This window comes from Pinus tabuliformis, chromosome Q (genome assembly GCF_031772625.1).
Source record: "Pinus tabuliformis cultivar Carrire ecotype Pingquan chromosome Q, CPIR1, whole genome shotgun sequence".
Classification (NCBI taxonomy): domain Eukaryota; kingdom Viridiplantae; phylum Streptophyta; class Pinopsida; order Pinales; family Pinaceae; genus Pinus; species Pinus tabuliformis.
In genome coordinates this window covers 344,639,165-344,660,256 of record NC_142296.1, presented here as the reverse complement: position 1 = coordinate 344,660,256, position 21,092 = coordinate 344,639,165, and the positions used below count along the sequence as shown (strand labels likewise).

The following is a 21,092-nucleotide window of genomic DNA, read 5'->3' as shown; positions in this document are numbered from 1 at the left end:
TAATCAAATTCGTCTAACACGCAGAGAAGTATGTCCTACATTTGAACCAAATTTCATGTATATAAAGATCTATAAATGATTTCTCACAATTTAAGCCGGAATGCATTCTCAATTTATTTATTATTAAGAAGAGCTCCTGTTTGAAATACAAAAGTAATATTACCTCCACCTACCCTCACTGAGTACAATGTATGGCCTAAATGTGAAAAAGCTGTCCCAATGCAGATCATAAGCAACATATACAAGACTAGTCGGAGCCAAAAGTATCCAAAATCTCTCGACATGTTCAAAAATGACCTCCAGGTCAGGATTAAAACACGTTCATAAGCATTTGCATGCCCACTGCTTCTAACCATTGGACCCGGCTGCAACATGAAAAGTAACATTAGATGCATTATCTTCATAGTTACTGAGTATGCAACTGTCAACATATTTTTCATAAAATCTCTCATAAGATATACATTGAAGGAATATATATATAAAATATGCATCAAGAATAAGAAAAGAAACCATGGGTGTTGATAAAATGATGACATTCATTAATACACATGTTTCTTTAGCCTTGAAATATGGGATATAAACCAAAAACAGCTAAAACTATCAAAAATGGTAACTACTCCTAGGTTACAATAAACTGACAAATGATACATTTCAAATAAGCCTGGTAAAATGGCTTTAATATTGACTGACATGTACCAATTCTTGCCTGGCTAATAGTATACAAAGAATATTGTATAACTTCAAACCAAGTTAACTTTCCAACCATTACCTCTGCCCTTAAATCAAGTTCAAAAGGGTAGTGACACTAATAAATGTGTAGGAGTCACTAATCCATCAAGGAAAATTCCATCTATCCATCCAAAGCTTTAACACAATATTCTCAAAGCTTTCATATCCCCAAAACATGAAAAATGTGCAACCAAAATTCCCTGACAACTGGAAAACTTTACGACTCTAATTTTTATAGAATTCTCAGACCATAATCACTGGTTTCAAAAAACAAAACAGCTTCAAAATAATGGACATGATCAGTGGGATCAAGACCGCCAACTGCTACAATATTTAACCCATTTTCATAAAAAAAGACCCCAAAAAGGACAAAACTGGAACTAAGAATGAGCATACTATAAGCATCAACTAATTATCAATTTATCCCTACATTGTGTTGTTAAGCAAATGACATTGTATGGAAGTATCGAAATAAGCATCTGCATTAGTTTTCCAAACTGCACCTTTGGATTTATCCTTTCTTTTCATTCCTAGGTAAAATAACATGAATTGGCCACTGAAAATGTTATGCAGAAAGCCTTTTATTTTTTAATATTTAATATGATTTGTGTTACAGCCCAGTCTCTGTTGAATGGTGTTGTCATTGAAGCCAACATCGGTCCTTGAACGCTCTTTATATTTGTATAGTTTGCATTGATTGGAAGCTCCAAATGACAAAAAGCCCTGGAAAAGTGGAAGGGAAGCCCTAGATGCCCCGCACATGTTGAAGAATTTGAGGGCAAAGAACTATAAATTTGCTTGGATGACCATTGCCATCATGTTGTCTTCGTCACGCCATTTCCAACAGTAGGTGGCACACCACATGGCTCCTCACCAATTGAAAGATATGTCGTCCAGAAGGTAAAAGCCCATTTGCGAGGTCAAAGTACCCAATATTGAAATGCTAATGTCAGATAAATTACTGGTCCAATTCGGGGTTGTTGGTTGATTGAAAGATGGTATCAACATTAAAGACATTGTGGATAATTTTTATGGGTCTTGAATGGCCCTAATCGGCCTCATTTAAACAATGAAAACCCTCCTTAAGTCAGCTTCATGTACGATTTAAAAATTGGCTCCAAAAATTTAAATTTGAATTTGAAAATTCATGTTCAAATTATCTTGCAGGTCGGCTCCGGGGAAATTAGGCCATGTCAGCCCCTCCTAGAAGCCTCCACGGCTAGTATAAAAAGCGGCTCATCTGCCCTCCAAAAAAGATCAAGTCTACACACATCTTTGGCAAGGATTATCTGTGGTCTGCAGCAGTCATGCCTATCTGAAAAAGTTCTGTAGAAATTTTGGGCTTGATTTTGTATCTTTGGTTAAGGGTTTCATGCTGGGTTACATCACATTTTCTGAGGCCATTCGGCCCTCCAAGGGTTTCATCTGTAGCAGACTTTTTTTGAGGTAGATCTGCTTTATTCTCTGAGGCACTTCATGAGGATATTCACACATACCTGAGGTTTCAATTTGGCTTTGAACAGGTGGCAAAATTCTGAGGCTACTGCAGAGGATCTCTGTGGAATCTTTAGCCTGCTCAGAGATCTAATCTGAATTTTTCCTGAGGCTCTTCGTGGGTATAGTAGCACCCTTCTGAGGTTACATGTGCAGATCCTGAAAGACATATAAAAGCCTGAATTCGGCCTTCTTCACAGAGATTACTATGGCAAGCAGAGGCATCCATTCACACAAGACGATTTGGTGATAGGGACAAGCTTCCTTGCAAAATATTTTTGGTTGATCTGAGACTATTGCACAGCTTATCTAAGGATTACATCTGCGGCCCTTCTGAGGCCTAAATTCAGCACCTTTGTTGAATATCCAAGGCAAAATTACATCAGTCTCTAGCTGATCTAAAACATTTCTTGAAGCATTTTCATAGAGCTGATCAGAGACAAATTTTGCTGAATCCTAAGGCTATTGCGCACTAATCTGAGCCACAGTTTCGCATCAGTTGTTGAGGCCTAATTCGGCCCTTTTCTGTGCATAACTTCGGCCCGCTATGTGATCATTCTTCTGAGGCAGTTTGTACACATTATAGCAGATGTTCTGAGGCCTGAATTCATTCTTATTACGAATCCCTATGATAACCATTCGCTGATCCATCACTGAGGCACAAGGTGACATTTCTGAGGAGAGTCCAGGTTCTGCCCTGAAGTCCCTTTGGGCATACCTCGGAGAAAATTATGGGCAATCCTCATCATGTTCTGTGGAAATTTGTGATCAGATCTCGACCCCTGTCCTGAGGTTTTTACTCCTTTGCAGATCTGAGGTGTTGGAAAGGTTTCTACAACAGATCCAAGGTATCCCCAGAGGCACAACACTGTGTACTATTCAGCAGCAGTTTTGTTGAAGTTCTTTCAAACTCAGTTGCAAGCAAATCTCTGTGGTCTATTGTGGGGTTCGTTTGGACAGAACTCTGAGGTCAAATTTTAAGATTTGCGTAGCACTCAATCTACATTTATCTGAGGCAAAAGTTTGCACACATCTGAAGGTTATTGCATGGGCATTCCTTGAGTTCATTCAGCAAATCTGTTTACTTGTGACCTTTTTGAGGCTCGGCCCTGAGTATTGAAGATTGGCAAAACATCAAGACAGAGGCTGTTTCCAATGTATTCTTTGTATCAATTTCTGAAGTGAAGTTATGGCAGTCTAACCCCTATTTGTGACACCTGTTGTGCAACATCTATTAGTCATGACAAATCTGAAAGGTCAGTCAGAGTAACAAGAAAGTAAGCAAATCTTCACAAGGAAGCTGGTCTGTGCATCTATTAGCAGGCTTGGGAACAGATCAATCTGAAGCAGAGGTGTAAGTCTTGTTGAGTACTTCAGCATCTGGCATTGGAACAGAGGTATGATTTTATTAGAGAGCAGTATCTTGGGATTTCTGAAGTAGAAGAGAGGTTTGTTTGGATTTGTTGATAAAAGGCATCTGTGATCAAGGTATGATCTGTCTATACTGTGTTATGATTTGAAAACTATCCTTCATAAGGGTTTTGTACAAGAAACGTTAAGAGGCAGTTCAGAAATTTTGAAGATTGAGCATACATCAGCAGAAGAGGTTGTTGACATTTTGACCATTACATATAGCAGTGTGAGGTAGAGAGCTAGTAACTGATCTGTGAATTTGCATGCTAACACATGGGTGAGCAAGAATTGTTGAGCTAGGGTTGATGTACTATTAAGAGTATCATGAACTGTGGGCAATCAGAATATGGATTATGTGGAAATTTCTGAATCTAACCCCTACTGCAATATCTGGGTTACTATCTCTTACTTGTTCTTTACATTAACAAGTTATTTAATGACATAAACATCAAAGTAAACACAATTGCAACCTTCACAAATATACAGATCAACAACTGAAATAAACTGAGACAACACAGGGGACACCGTTATTTTTGGACAATCGTCCCCGGAAAATCCCAATTCGGGAAAACCGGTGCAGCATATATGAGGGTTTTATTATTAAGCAGATTTCTGAATACAACTAGGGTGCCAGAAATGGCTCATCCTTCAGAGAATATCCTCAGCAGAAATTACAAGCCGAATCTCAGACTTCAGGAACAGGTTTGACCAACGTTGACCAAGCTGCATTTGACTGAGTTTGACTTCGATTTTTGGGTCAAAGATTTGATTTTTCCAGGCCGCATTTCTGGGCACAAAAACCGAGGATTTTTGGGCTAGTTGATTTGCACTGACTTCATGATTGACTATTGTTTGACCACAGAAAATTACAACAGCCTCCTCTCTCCTTTGACCAAGTTTGACCAAGTCCCTTTAGGCTGAATTTATCATCCTGATCAGGCTGCATTTGACCAAGGAAGACCGAGCTGCTTTGAGAAAGATTTTTTGTTGTTTTGACCAGCGCTGGCTTTTTGGTTAGGGCTGAAGTTTGACTGCAGTTGACTGCAGAAAATTACAGGGTTGTTTTGATTGTATTGGGCGAGTCAATTTGACTTTTGTACTCTCTCTCTATTGAACTTTTGATTTAATAATAAGAAGAATTGATCAAAGGGTTTTCTCCACATTGGGGTTTTTCCCTGACATCCACCAAATATGGCGTCCTCTTGTCTTACCTTCTCTTCTACAGTTTATTTTATGTTCTATCTGCCTTTACTCTCAATGTGATTATTGTGATTGCTATTGGAAATTGGAAATTGTTATTGGGCTACTAAAGAAACATTGAAGTAAATTGTGTTAAGCATAGAACATACCATTGTTAACTACAATTAACATGGTATCAAAGCCCAGGTGGAGACAAAGCCCAAGCAAGAGTGAGATAAGCAGTCACTACGGAAAGTTGTTGGACAAGAATTTTGAGCTAGCTTCAATGATGACTACATCATACTTCAAATCCGAGGACAAGTTTAAGGACAAATCCGACTATCATGCATGGAAAATGTCTCTAGATTTGACTTTGGAAGAGAATGATGCTATGGACTATGTAAAGGAAAGAGTGGTGGAGCCTCCTTCCAATGGACCCGTTGCTGCAAAAACAAAGTACAAGAAAGGTGAGTTCAAAGCCAAGAAAATTATTGTAGATTTCATTCACAAGCCTTTGGTTGCCTATGTTTCTGATTTGGAAACATCTAAGGAGATGTATGGTAAGTTGGTTGAGATGTTCAAAGTAAACAATGCAAATCAAGTCCTCTTTCTCAAGAACAAGATGAAAGACATCAATATGGATAAAGGAGAGTCCATTCAATCCTACTCCATGAAGATTAGCAAAATCAGCTCTGCATCAGCTGATCACTCACTCGATTTCCTCAGCAAACCCAGCCCCAGAAAATCGAAGTCTTGACCACTCTTCAGTGTATCTCCAACTGACCCTCAAGCCTCCTCTTATACTTTTCCTGTTGACGATTCAACAGCCGAGATTAAGTCCCTAATCAACGGCTAAGATTAGAAATGACTTGATCCTCGTCACTTAGATCTTTCTCACCCATTTTATATTAATACACATTAATATTTTTATTTTCCTAAGTTTAGATTTAAGGACCCATTAAAAATATTAATTATTTTAATATCTCTTCATTCAGGTGGAATTTCTCCAAACGATTTCTAGGTCATGGAGATCTCATGTGCCTTAGCCTCTCCACCAAATTTCATGGCTAGAGCACATCCAATTCTACCCAAAATCAATAGATTATAGAGATAACCCATTATTAAGCGAACATATGCTGCCTCAAGTATGCATTTCTCCTAGATGCATTATTTATAATAAAGGCTAGTGAATTGATGAGTATGCTATTAATCTAAGATGTTTTGGTGGGTTTCAACTGCAGAAGTAAATACAATCTTGATATGTTGTGTCAGAGGTGTTAAGATTGGCTTATAACTCCCTCTTAGCTAGGGGCTTGTCATTCATCAACAACTTCTTTTTCGTGGGTCCTTCAGTTGCTTTATCTCCTTTGATATCATGAATTCTTTGTTCTAACTTCTTCTTGGTAGGGCACCGGCCATCGATCACTTTCCTTCTGGTCTTGTCATGCCATTGCTTCTTCGTGGAAAGTGTCCTTCTAGATGTGTGGTTCTTTCATCATCTAGCTACTCCTTTGTCATATGATGTCTATGCTTTTAGAATACTTATCACATAGATGCTTAGTTGTACTTGCTTGTTTCCATGCTTCAATTTGGTAGCCCTTCATGACTTCATCCTGACTTGCTTCAACATTAGATAGTGCTTTTGTTGGATGGCCTCTTCATCATGACATCTTCGTAGAGTTGAATCAGTTATCTACACCTCAATATCTCCAAGGTATTCATAGATGTCAAGGGTCCTTTGATCTTTTTCTTCCTTTGTCAGAGTTGTCATGCCTTCTTTCGGGAGATGTCTTTAATGGATCTTGTTGGATAGTGATTGGTGTTCTTCACATGCTTGATCTCTTTCTTCATTTGCTTCTTCTTGAGTTGTTTAGATAACAACCTTATACTTTCCCATGAGAGCACTTTCTTCTTTTCCTGCTTACTTGAACTAGTCAGTATTTCTTCTTCACATGTCTTTTAGTTACCAATCTTGTACTCAGGAGAGTATTTTCTTCTTCACTTGCTTCATGGCGTAGTCAACAACCTTACGCTCCTTATGTGATCACTTCTCTTGTTGACTTGTACATGTTCTTAAGTATGTCTTCGGTGAAAGAGATAATTTTGTACTTGATCATGTCTTAGATCTAATCCCGTGACTTTGATAATATATAAGATGACATGACTTTACCTTTTAGTGCATACATACCTCATCTTGATTTTTCTTTGATCATCTCGGCTTCATTTGATGGTCCTTCTTGATTGATGTAGCCCTTCTTTGCTTCATCCATTCTTACCTGCACATCATTCTTCCTTGTATTCCATGAATGGAATTCTTGTTGACACATTTGTTCTTATTTATGAACCTTCTTTTGAAGATTCTTGTCATAGGATCTTGTAGATCCTCATGCTGCAAATGTTTCTTTCTTTTGATGATGGTGGCCTTCTAGGATTTACAATTATGATCACTTATTCTTTTATCATGGATGGGGTCTTATAATAGGTATGCTCCTTCTATATTAATATCTTGAGCTATATGTACACTATGCTCCTATATTCTAGAAGATATTTCTAACCATGCATTTTGTTCTATTTCTAAATGCTCCTTTTACATGAGTATTTTGAACCCTATGTACATCATGCTTTTAGATTCTAGAAGATGTTTCTAGCCATGCATTTTTATTCTATTCCTACATGCTCCTATACTACTCAAAACTTTGAAAGAAGACTTTAAGTAAAGAAGTAGACATAGTCATAGTAGAGATCCGGAGGATCTTCCTTCTTTTGCTTCTTGTCTTCTTGTTTCACCTCTTGAGTCATGTGAGCTTCTTCCCTTTTTCTTTTGTTGTTGTTGTCCTTCTTAAGTTTTGGACAATTTCTTTTGTAGTGTCCATATCCTTGGACATCCAAAGCATTGGATTTTGGACATATCTCTATTGTTTGTTCTCTGTGGACCAAATTTGCCAAATTTTCCCTTTTTCTTGGCCATGGTTGCAAATGCTTGTTGTGAAAATTTCTAAATCTACACATCTGAAATCCTACTACAGTCACTGATTTATCATCTCTTACTTGTTATTTCATTCAAAAAGTTATTTAATTATAAACAATGATGAAAAACACTACTGTAGACTACACTGACATACAGATCATAAACTGAAACAAATATGAGACAAACTCACAAGGGACACTGTTATTTTTGGACAACACGTCCCCGAAAAAACCCAACACGGGAAAACTGGTGCAGCAGCTCTAATGCTTTTCTATTATTAAGCAGTAGTTTTGAATACAACTCTGGATGCCCTCTCAGCAATCCAGTTACAGAGATAAAATATACTAGCAGAAACCTAAGTGAGATTACCTCACTTCACCTGGCAAAATCCCTCTGATCCAGCAACTGGATTAACTATCTCCGGCTACAACTGTATTGCCCCTTCGCAATCATTGTGTGGGCCTGCGTGGAGCACTCTAAGACACTGCGTCAGCTTTGCGCTGCCTCCTCTGCCTCTTAGAGCTCTGATGTCAGCCTTCTCGGTTGATCCTGCTGCTTCCCGGCTGAATTCAGACTTCTCCAGGAGGGCAGCACTTCCCTTGCGCTGGCACTGCGTCAGGCAATGCGTGGGCCCTCCTGGCCCAACGTCAACCTCCCTGGTCTGCGCTGCCTCCTATGGCTTATCTCTACCTCTCTTTGTTGTGTATTCAGGATCCCAGAGAAGATCCTCCAACCCCAACTATCCCTACCCCTCTGCTACAACTCACATGACCTGTTCAACTTTCTCAGCAAACCATGCCCCAAAAAAATCGAATTGACTGATCAATTGGTGTGTCTCCAACTGACCCTCAAGCCTCCTCTTATACTTTTCTTGTTGATGAATCAACGGTCGAAATTAAGTCCCTAATCAGCAGCTAAGATTAAAACAAACTTGATCCTTGTCTCTTAGAAGCTTCTCACCCATATTTTTATTAATACCCATTAATATTTTTATTTCCCTAAGTTTAGACTTAAGAACCCATTAAAAATATTAATTATTTTAATAACTCCTTATCCGGGTGGAATTTCTCCAAACGATTTATGGGTCTTGGAGATCTCATGTGTTCTAGCCCCTCCACAAAATTTCGGAGCTAGAGCACATCTGATGCTACCCCAAAAATCAACACTTGCTCCTTTGATCCCACATTCTCTTTTGCTTTGAGTCTAGTTTCCTCTATCTTGCATAGAGACCATAATTCACTTAGTGGGGTAGGTTCCTTCTTGGCATATATGCTTGATGTGAAGTTGCCCCAATCCTCAGGTAGAGCATTCAGTACTACGGTTATCATTTCTCTATCAGACATGACTTCTCCCAACTCTTGAAGTTGATCCCTCATCTCAAAGATCTTCATGAAATATGTAGCTATTCCTTCCTTTGATATCTGCATCTTATACAAATCATTTCGAAGAGATATCACTTCTCCAGTTGTGATTACCAAGAATAGCTCTATTAGCTTGTCATAGATTTCTTTTGATGTTTCAAGTTTGGAAACATAAGGAATGAGAGAGTCTTTGATGCATTCTATTAGAATCCTTTGAGCTCTTGTCTCATCCTTATTGTACTTGGTTAAGGCTTGAGTTTGTTCCTTAGCAGGGATAGCGATATTCCCTTTGATGTGTTCTAGAAGTTCATTCTCCTTGAGAAGTAATCAGTCCTCTTCTTCCATGCAAGAAGTTAGTGGTCCTAGCCAATTTATTGCTTTCCTTGCAAAAGGGCATTGATGTATAAACAGAAGGGGACATATATTTACTTGATAGAATTTGAAATGTACTGGACTTGCTTTCTTCTTGAAGACTTGATGGCTTGCCTTTCATGGATCTTGATGTTCTGCAAGTTGCTTTCTTCAAATGGACTTGATTGATTGCTTGATGACTTGGCTTGTAGTGCTTTTCCTTTTAAAGATGGTGTGGCTTGATGTAGGTCCCTTCTTGATTTGCTTTTTTCGTAGATGCCCTTATACAAAAGGCTTCTCCTTTTGCTTTGTAGTCTTCTTGTAGTCCTTTCTTGTGCTTGATGAGATTGAGACTTCTTGACATGATGCTTCAACTTTTGTAGATGTCCTTTCTTGATGAGTGTTCTTGAGATGCCCTTTCCTTGATGTGTCACCTTAGCTCTGATACCATGTTGAAGAATCTAGGGCATCATAGTTAAGATAGGATTCTTCTAGCAATGATAACAATTTGTGAAGCACTTTTAACTTTTTCTTGTAAGCTTGATCTTCTTCTTATTATTAGTGTATGTTCTTTTATTTCATCAAACTTCTATCAAAATACAAAAGACAAGAACACAAGATGTTGGCTCTCTGCGAGGGCAAAACCTCTCTATCTTAGAGAAGAAAACCCTTCTTCAGATTTCTCTTATTAAAGCTTATATTGATAAATGCCAAACCCTGGACCTTTGACAATAATATCCTCCAAGCACAAGTCAAGTCTTTGTCCTTCTTCTTTTGGCACTTCGTCCTCATTCCTCTGGCACTTTGTCCTTCTTCCGACAACTGATAGTAGTCCTTGTTATGCTTCTTCTATAAGAGATATTCCTCTTTGTTCCTTGGTAGATTCCTCCTCCAACCAAGCTCTTTCTTGAGATATAGTTGCAAGTCTGATATGACAACAGTGTATCACTGTTTCTTCACACGTGTGAGGGGATTCCTTCAAGATCCTTATGTGGAAGTCCTCTTTTCTTCTTCGCTTGAGTGAGAGGCCTTATAGGCCTACTTTTCTAGCCCAAACAATGAGATATGTATGACTGTGGTGGAGGGTTGCTATGACAGCAGAGATACCCTCTTTATCTTCGCACGTGTGACTCTAATAGACCTTAGAACAGTCCTCTAAGGTTCGGTGTTCTTCCTTCCTTCTTCGCTGCACTAGAGGCTCCCTTTCTCGTCTCTTTTTCACCCTTTACTCGTCCCTTCACTTCGCTGATTTCAAAGGTAGATTGCGTTGTCTTGGAGGAGTGGACAGCCTCTTATATATAGAGGTATGTCCTTTCTTTAGGCCAACTTGAGGCCGACTTGTAGACATGAGGCCGACTTGTCATATATAATTCAGATTGCTTCTTTGGTGATGTTGTTGCATGGAGGAGACTTGTTGACTTTGCTTGGAGGTATTCTTTTGACTCTAATACATAAATATACATGGTGTAACATGCCCTTAAGGGTCTTCAACATTTCTTTTGACTCTTTGACTTTCCTATAGCACTTTGACATGTCCTAGACCTATTCAATAAGCAAGAAACTCATTAATATAAATAACAAAATAGCATTTCTTTTCTTTTATAAATACAAAGATCAAAATTACATTTATGAAGATCGAACTTAGTTACACTTTCTTCAACACTTATGACAGTCAATAGTAGATCATAGAAAAACACCAATTGTGCATTACCCAATTCACAAAATGATTAGTAAAATGATGCAATGAATTCCTTAGTGTGTTTAGGCAAATTATGACTGATTTTTAAAGCATTTTCATAAATATTTTGTCATTGTTAGGAGATAATAGAATTGTTGTAGGTAAACATTGAATTGAGTAATGGTTTGAGAGGCAAACCAATGGCCTTAGGCCTAGAAGAAACTTCCCAAATTTTTGTCAGTGACTGGAACACATGCAAGCACCCAAATTTATGCCAAATACTTCTGCAAAACACACCAATGTTCAATCCAGAAATCAAATGAGGACCCACAAAGGCAAGGAGGGAAAATAGGGTCAAGGAAATGACTAGGAAGAGGTGGTAACAAGCCTAATTAGGCTTGTGGCATACAAGGAGAGGCCTAAAAGGCCTAGCAACTAGGGTCAAGAGGACTTAAAAGCCTGCGGTAGGGCAAGGAAGGCCCACAAGGGGCTGTCGTAGGCCCCACAGGGGCTACAAGCTAGGCGAAAAAGGCCTTAGAGGCCTGCCGCAAACCAAAAGGGGGTTGCAACTAGGAGAGGAAGGAGGTATAAGGCGAAAGGAGGCAAGAGGAGGAAGAAAAACGAAGGAAACAGGGCCTAGGGAGCAGGACGGAGGGAAGGGAAGGCCTTTTCAAGCCTGCGGCAGAGGAAAAGAGGGGACAGAGGGCAGGTCGAGGGCCTTAGGCCTCACAACCAAGCCAAGGAAGGTAGGTTGAGGCCTACTTAGGACTGCGACTAGGACCAAGGGCCTAGAAAAGGCTAACGGCAACCCTAAAAGGGCCACGCTAGAGCTCAAAAGGGAGGAAAGGCCAACGGCTAGGCTCGGAGGGTTAGACGGCTAGGGTTAGGGAGGATGTTAGGCCTAGAAGGCTTAAAAACTTTGAAACTCACGCCCAAAATTCACATTTGCTTCAAATCTTCAATTTCACTACAAAATTCCTTGATGCTGGTCTTGCAAAAAAATTAGAGACTAGAATTTACCCTCAAGGGCCTAGATCTAGCTTCAACCTAGCAAATTTTCTTGAATCTCACCTGCAAAAATAAAATTACAAGTGCCCAAAACCCCCAATATATACAAAATTCAAAATTAAAACCCCAAACCCTAGATGCAAAGCAAGGGTTAGAAAAATAAAATTTATTTACAAAAAAATATTATACAAAATATACAAATGTACAATGCTTGAAAGATTTTCGAAGAAAAATTTTTAATAAGATTTTGACAATGGCTAGATGTATTTCAAAAAATAGATGTTAACCACAGCCTTAGTGAAGTAATAAAATCACATAAAATATTGTAAGTCCAAATGAGGTCGGCTTGTGCTCACCGTTTGTGAACTTGGAGCCCAAGGGCTAGGGAACCTACAAACTCTATATATTTCCTTACGAAAAATCGTTAGAACATACAATGAATTAGATCACCTAAGATAAGCCCAAAACTTACCGATAGAATGTTCCTATCATCTATAAATGAAATAAAAATTCAGGTAATATTAGAGCACAATATAGGAAAACACATACCCAGTGCATACCACAGATCAATGAGACAAAGACACCATGAACTATACCCCAAAGTCTTTAATTATGAAATTCAAAACATTTCTAGGAAAACAGTGGCTTCACACCAGCGTTTACAAAATTACATCTGACCAAAGATCAAGATCATGATCTAAATAGAAGCAAAATGTCTTCTATTTATAGAGAAATTCCTCTAAGTGGAAAATAACGACTAGTTGGTTTGATCCCCATCAAAATAATCTCGATCGTTGATAAATCATTGATCAAATTTTAATCATGGCCGTCTAAAATACTTATCTTTGAGGAATTTTCGAATTTCTCATTAAAACCATTTTTTATCAATTCACAAACAATTATTTTGAACTAATTTCCTCAAAATTTTGACTTTGACATAACCACCAAGGTCCAAGAGTCAAAATTTTCTTTAAATTTTCAATATTCCCTTGGTGGGGGACCTCCAAAAATTAACTTCTTCTAGACCCAAAAAATTTCCGCCTGGAGAAATTAATTTCTTTAACATTTTAATGTTGACTCTAAATTAATAAATTTTTTGGCTTAAGATTTAATTTATTTTTGCCAGAAAAATTAATTAATTGACTGATGTGGGGATTAATTATTTTTTCCATCCTCAAATATTTTAGCGATGGTGTCTAAGTATAAGGGACCATGCACTAAAATATTTTTTACATAAAATTTTACAAATTCAACCCTCAAAGGGGGAATACCAATTCGTTATAGACCCTCATAAAACATACCCAATTCTATGACACAATATTATCTAGTAGACCAAGTGATTCGTAATAAAATAATTTATCCAATTAGTTTAAATTATTCCCAAATCACTTTTACAATCAACTCGACTAAAACACCAAGACTCACCTAAGACTTCAACGATAAATTCCACCCTAGCTTTGAGGTTGAGGTTGGAGGGAAAAACTCTGCCCATCATTTGTGTTTAGAAACACAGATAATCATGTTGAAGAATCTAGGGCAACTAGGTATAGAGTGATTCTTCAGGACTAGATAACAATTTGTGATGTCTTTTTACTTTTCTTGTTAGCTTAATCTTCTTCTTTGTTTATTAATGCATGCGTATGTGCTTCATCAAACTTCTATCAAAACATAAAACAAGAACGCAAGATATTGGCTCTCTGTCGAGGCTGAAACCTCTTTTCCTTGAGAGGAAAACCCTTTAGTAAGTTTCTCTTATTGAAGCTTCTTATTGACCAATGTCAAACCCTAGACTCTTGACAAGAATATCCTCCAATCACAAGTCAAGCCCTTTCAAGATTACTTCTTCTTGCAGCATTTCGTCCTCCTCCTTCTAGCACTTAGTCTCCAATGTCAAACCCTAGACTCTTGACAAGAATATCCTCCAAGCACAAGTCAAGCCCTTTCAAGATTACTTCTTCTTGCAGCACTTTGTCCTCCTCCTTCTAGCACTTAGTCTCTCTTCCTTCGACACTTCTTCCAGCAACTGTAGAGACCTTTGACTGTATACTTTATAGTGACCCTTGACCTTTTCTTCCCTTGCTAGTGATGGAGCCTTTCAAACTTAAGGAGATGATGTTGTTGCCTCTGAACCGAGCCTTCTTCTCTTTCACAAATATTGCAAACTTTAGAGCAGCAGTAATGTAGCCCTAGTTCTTCGCACGTGTGAGGGAATACCCTCACAACAATTATGTTAGACTTCTCCTTCTAGCTTTGCTTGTATAGCCTTCTTCCATGCTTGAGAGAGAGACCTTACAGGCCTAATGATCTAGCCCAACCAACAAAATTATATGACTGTTATAGTGGTGTTGTTCTAACCGCAGGTAGGGCTTCCTTTCTTCACATGTGTGACTATAACCTCCCTTTAAGACTTCGGTTTTACTTCCTCCTTTCTTCATTGCCTTGGAGACCCTTGACGTGTCTTCTTTTTACCCTTTGCTTGCCTTCCACCTTCGCTGATTTCAGAGGTTAAGAATGTGTTATCTTTAGAGAAGTGGACAACCTCTATATAGAGAGGATTACCCCTCCTTTAGGCCAACTTGTCTTTCTTTGCTACGATAGGTGCTCTTAATGGTGCCATTGCTTCTTTTGATGGTGTCTTTGCTAGGAGAAGACTTGACTTTGCTTGGAAGTATTCTCTTGACCCTAATACATAATCATACATGGTGTAACATGCCCTTAAGGCCTTCAACATTTCCTTTTGACTATTTGACTCACCTATAGCACTTAACATGTGCTAGACCTATTTCAATGATCAAGAAACTCATTGATATATATTATAAAAATAATTTTTCTTTTCTTGAATAAGTACAAACATCAAAAGTACATTTATGAAGACCGAACCTAGTTACATTTCCTTCAACAAATCAGTGAGACGAAAAACCTCTCAGGATGAAATTCGTCGCCAAAATCATAGGCTTACCTAGGTTGTTACATAATTAAACGGTCAGACTAACATCATTTACATTACAAATTTGCATAATGGGTTTACAATGACATGACAGACTGTTGGCTGATGATTCTGACTTTGAAAAAATTCCTTCAAGTCTTTGTATCCTGCTTCCTTGGAATGTTGAAAAAATGGGTGACACATCTGGCTCCATATGGGGACATGTTGCTTCAATGGAGCAATGTGAGAATCCAGAATCCTATATCCAAGAAAACAGAGGTCCATCAAATAGATATCCATTCAAAATCGAAATCATCATGCATAGAATATCTGCTGGAATAGAAAACATGGACTCTAACAAACTTAAATATAAATACGTAAAACATAAGTGCATGAAATAAAACTAACTAATGAGATAAATGAAAAGGAGTAGGCTTAGAGATACTATACAAAAGATGCCCCACGGCATTAGATGTCCTCTATGTGGCACAATCTGAAACATCTGTTTGCTGATAGGTAGATCAATAGGTTGTTTGTCAGATGTCCCTAGTTGAAACTTGACCCTTTTTGGTTGATGTAAATGTTCATCATTGTGTTTCATATCTCTATCAATTTGAAGCCTTCTTCTTTGGAAGATGAAACGAAGAAATGTGATATACTGGCTGGATGAATTCTGCCTCAAAATGCAGTGGATGACCCTGTGGCTTGATCTCTTCACCATTTTCTTGTCTCTTCGAATACTCAACATATTATCTTCTTTTAACTTTCCTATATAACCTTACCATACCACCTGTTGTTGCAGAAATAGTGGCATATAATAAATCCATCTGAATAGATCCACCTAAGTCAGCTGCAATTTTTTTGGATAAAAGCATTCCCCAAACATCGGGCACACCAATAATCATTATATCCATGGTGATGAACTTGTATGGATAATCACCTAAGGAGACTTGTAAATCTTTGACCACTCCAAGGACTTCAACCTTTCAAGAATCCATCAAGCAAATGTTATTGTAAGGCCTAGAAATTCTCAAGTTCAATTGGTCCGTAACCTTTTTAGTCATAACATTAGTTGATGAACCAGAATCAAGCATGCAATTATGAAGCAGACAATCATTAATATCCAAATTTAGGAAGAAAGGTTGATGATCTCCATTGGCCATGTAGCAGTTCAAATCCTTTAACTTAATTTCTTCATCCTTAGGATTGTTATCAATATTAACTTATTGAACCATACCCAAAGCTTTGAAGAAAGATGACCACTGAGACGAAAATTTTAGAAGTTCAAGCATTGGTACAAACATCTTAATACTATTAATCCATGCAGCCCAATCTACTTTTAATCCTTATTTGTACTTTTCATATGCAACCTATTTACTTTGACTTTTCTCTTTACCTTTCCTTTTGTAAGTATAACCCTTACTTTTAGCAGTTTCCATAATTTGTTCCTGAGATTGCTTTTCACCATATATCTGTGTGATAGGATCTTTTTTGTTGCTGAAGTTATCGATGGTGAAGGATGAAGAAATCATGTTTGTGCAACAACTTTCCATGGAAGAATTTTGACCAGCATTATTAATTGTTCATTCACTACTTCATCCAAGATTTTTCTAGCAAGGGCACATGCACTTTCTTCATGGAAACTTTCACATGGTCTGCAACAATGTTTTAAAACTCTAACTCCGGTTCGGAAACGGCTGAGGGTCGGCTCCGACTCCGACTCGGTATCGACTTGGTTGCTTGATTTCAATGACTCGGTCGTTGTAAAAAATATACTAAATATTATTTTTTATAATAATTTTAAAAATTTTCATTCATGTTTCCAAACACAAAGCTTTAGAATATAGAGAGAAGACAACATATGATCAAAATAGGTTGATGAATATATCCATTATATCAAAATGGCACCCAGTGCACTGTCCAATACAAATTTCATACTTAGCCACCAATGCCAAGATTCTCTTCTGCCTCAGCCTAAGGACAATCACTAGACTACAACAACAATAATACCAATTCTCTACCCCTAATGAAGTCTCATAACCCTTGATTTAATTCATGTTAAAATTGGAAACTAGGGCCAAACTCCACGTGGGTCATATTATTTATGGCAACTGATATTTTTATTGGATCCCTCTCATTGAGAGGTGTAGGATTGATCTAAAGATCATCCGATTCTGATAAGTATTTATGAAGTTATGAATTTAGTTATGTTATGGACAAATTGTTAAATCGGCCAGCAACTTATGTAGGCTCAGAAGCTCAACAGTCATGTCTATTCAACCTCTACGTTTTAGTATAAATAGAAGAGGACTTCAAGTCATTTCAACACACACTTGGATCTCCTCCTCTCTCTACTTGTCTTTTGGTTTTAGTAGGAGGAGAGATCTGAAGGAAAAGCCGGAAAAGCTAGAACTGCTGGAAAGCCGGAATAGCCGGAAAAGCCAGAAAAGATGGAACTAGAAAATCTGGAAAAGCCAAAAAAGCCGAAACTGCCGGAAAAGAAGAAAAAGCCGGAAAAGCCAGAACTGCCAGAAAAGCCAAAAACGCCGAAAAAGCCGGAAATACCGGAAAAGCCAGAAAAGCCGAAAAAGCCGGAAATGCTGGAAATGTCAGAACTACTGGGAACTACCAAAACAACCAGAGCATCTGTCTCTGAGGGAAGGCAGCATGATGTATGAGATAATGGGCAGCGTAATAAGCAGCATGATGATATGAGCATGGGCAGCATAATGATGCATGATGATATGAGTTTGAGCAGCATGATGTATGAGATCATGGACAGCATAATAAGCAGCATGATGATATGAGCATGGGCAGCATAATGATGCATGATGATATGAGCATGGGCAGCATAATGATGAATGAGATCATGAGCATGGGAAGCTTGATGATGAATAAGGCCATGGAAGATGCAGCATGATGAGCAACATGAAGATGAGAGCAGCTCAGTCATCAAGGTTCAACACATGTGACAATACAGCAAGGTATCACATGGTAATGTGCAGCAAATAGATGAGATGCATCACTATAATAGGTGAATGAGTCACCTTAGAGAATCAATTGAAGCAATATGTCTTCAACTGATCTCATGTCGATATCAAAAGTCAAAGTGATTGACTTCTACTGTAAATGTACTATCTCTCTCACTTTCTCTGCTAAACTTTGAAGAACATAAAAGAAGAATTGATCAAGGGTTTCCCCACATTGTGGGGTTTGTCCCTAGCTAGCGCCACATCTTGTGTCCTCTTGTCTTGGCTTGTCTTCTACGATTTATATTTATGTTCTATCTACAGTTTACTTTATGCTGGTGTGATTGCTAATGTGGAAAAGAAATTGAAATAAATTGCTCTAGCATAGAACATACCTAAAATTAACATGGTATCTGAGCTGAGGTGAAGACAATGCCCAAGCAAGAGTGAAAGAGCAATGTAATATCCCGTTTTAGAGATTTTCCCCAAACCCCAATAAACTCCAACCAAATACGCACAAATAATATAATAACCGAGAAACTCAAAATGATAAAAATAACAGTGGTGTAACATATAATAATATAAGCATGAAATATAAGCAGATACTCGAGAAATGCAGAGAGAAATGCTAAGCCATTTTATTATACTGAGTAATGGAATGAGTACAGGAGGTGATCAGAAGGATGGCACCTCGACTTGCACCAGGCAAGTGAAGAAATACATTCAGAATAACAAAGGAATGGCCTCTGCGTGGATGCTACTGGAAAACTGCCGTGTTGCTACTACTGCTGGAAATCAAATGAGGATTTGTGGTTGTTCCCCTCCTCAGAAAATGTTGAAACTCTAGAATCCGCCCCTACTCAGAAAACCCAGAAAAACCCAGAAAGCTTTTCTGAAATGGCCGACCCCCGAAAATCAACCCCTTGGGGAATCACGCAATCCCTCAAGGCCCTGCGCTGCCACTGAGTAGAATCCTCCAAAATACTGCTTGATACTCTGCCAAACCACTCCAATATGCAAGCGTTGATCCCTTGCTCAATATCCCAGCTCAACTCCTCCACAAACCCTCAATCCGGAACTGCGTCCCTTTCTCTCAAGACTGCGCAATCTCCCAATGCTCAGCTCCACCTCAATGCCAAAGATCAAAACTACTGCAAAAAGACTGTTGAAAATACCTTGCCCAAGTAGGCACTCGAAGTCCCCCGGGTCTAAGGGTGAAATCTGCGAATGGAGACACTCAGTGCACTAAACAGTGCTGCAGATAGGCTAAACAGCCAACGTGCTCCAAGTCGAAGTGACTAACTCAAATGCTTATAATCGAATGCTAAAATGAGGAAGCTCCTCTCTCCTTTATAGCCTTTGCCTCTTTCAATCCCAAGGCCCACCTTCTCCAGCATAATTCCTCTCATGCCACGTGTTTCTTCCCTTCTGCGCAGTCCCTCCAAGTGTCTGTGTGGGCTCCATCTCTGCGTCCCCCCTTTGGCCCCCTTGGCTCCCCTTTAAGTCACAACGTTGTGCTACTAGGAAGTGACTTTTATTCTAAAAGTGAGTCATGTCCCCTTTTTCCTCACTTTTTTTATTCATAAGTAACTATAGAAGGCAAAAATAAGCAAAATCGAATATTCCAATTAGCCATGGCTAATTAGGAATATTACAAGCAATCACCAAAGACAATAGGGACAAGACAAAAGGATCAATGAGTTCCACATCTCTCTTCTAAGCTCGCTAAGGGTGCAGTGGAAGCAGAGAATATTATCAGAATGGCACAGCGGAAGATCACTTCATTGGGAAGTTCAAATCTAAGGGTGGAAGGAAAGGGCAGATGCCTTGGTTGCAATAAGTTCGGCCATCATGCAAAGGAGTGTCCGAATAGCAGAGACACATCAAACCAATGGCAATTTTGCTTAGAGACAATGTTATCAATGATAATTACCTTCTTCACAATGGCACAGCAAACCATGAAACAAGCAACAAATGTAAAGCAATGAAAGCACTTAAGTAACTCATATTCCAATGTTAAGATAAATCTATGACAATAGTGAATAAAACCACTTTAGATGCCAAATTCAAGGTGCATATGCTTGCCCATTGTGAGAAGTAAAATCCAACTATCAAATCAACTTTGCCAATGTAATAATTAACCTTCTTATGGTGCACTTTATCACTGTTAGGATCAGATTTCAATGAACTTAAGACAGTCAATAGTAGATCATAGAAAAACACCAATTGTGCATTACCCGATTCACAAAATGACTAGTAAATTGATGCCATGAATTCCTTAGTGTGTTTAGGAAAATTATGAGTGGTTTTTAGAGCATTTTCATAAGTATTTTGTCACTGTTAAGAGATGATAGAACTGTTGTAGGTAAGCAGGGAATTGAGCAAGGGTTTGAGAGGAAAACCAATGGCCTTAGGCCTAGAAGAAACTTGCCCAAACTTGCCAAAAAAATTTCAATGACTAGAACACCTGCAAGCACCCAAATTTATGCCAAGTACCTCTACAAAACACACCAATCTTCAGTCCATAAATCAAATGAGGAACCACAAAGGAGAAGAGGGAAAATAGGGTCAAGGGAATGACTAGGAAGAGGGGGCAGCAAGCCTAATTACTCTTGTGGCACACAAGGAAAGACCTAAAAGGCCTAGCAGCTAGGGTAAAGAGGCCTTAAAGGCTTGCGTTAGGGCAAGGAAGGCCCATGAGGGGTTGTCGTAGGCCCCACAAGGGTTGCGGCCTAGGAGAAAAAGGCCTTAGAGGCTTGTTGCAAGATAAAAGGAGGTTGCGGCTAGGAGAGGAAGGAGGGATAAGAGGAAAGGAGGGTCAAGGAAGAGGGAAAAGGAAGGAGAGAGGGCCAAGGGAGCAAGACGAATGGAAAGGAAGGCATTTTCAAGCCTATGGAAAAGGAAAAGAGGGGGTGGAGGGCACGCCGAGGGCCTTATATCCCATGGCCAGGCCAAGGAAGGCAAAGCAAGGCCTAACTAGGCCTACAGCTAGGCCCAAGGGCCTAGAAAAGGCTAA

The 21,092-nt window shown here is 38.8% G+C and overlaps 1 pseudogene across 1 annotated transcript in view; it reads right to left on the bottom strand.

Annotated features, from left to right (window-relative positions):
• The window catches only part of LOC149219599 (ABC transporter G family member 3-like), a 237,763-nt pseudogene that overhangs the window by 90,027 nt on the left and 126,644 nt on the right, over nucleotides 1-21,092 (bottom strand). Inside the window, exon 7 of the transcript XR_016249245.1 lies at nucleotides 174-365. The product of XR_016249245.1 is annotated as an ABC transporter G family member 3-like (transcript). The remainder of the gene's footprint in view (nucleotides 1-173; nucleotides 366-21,092) is intronic.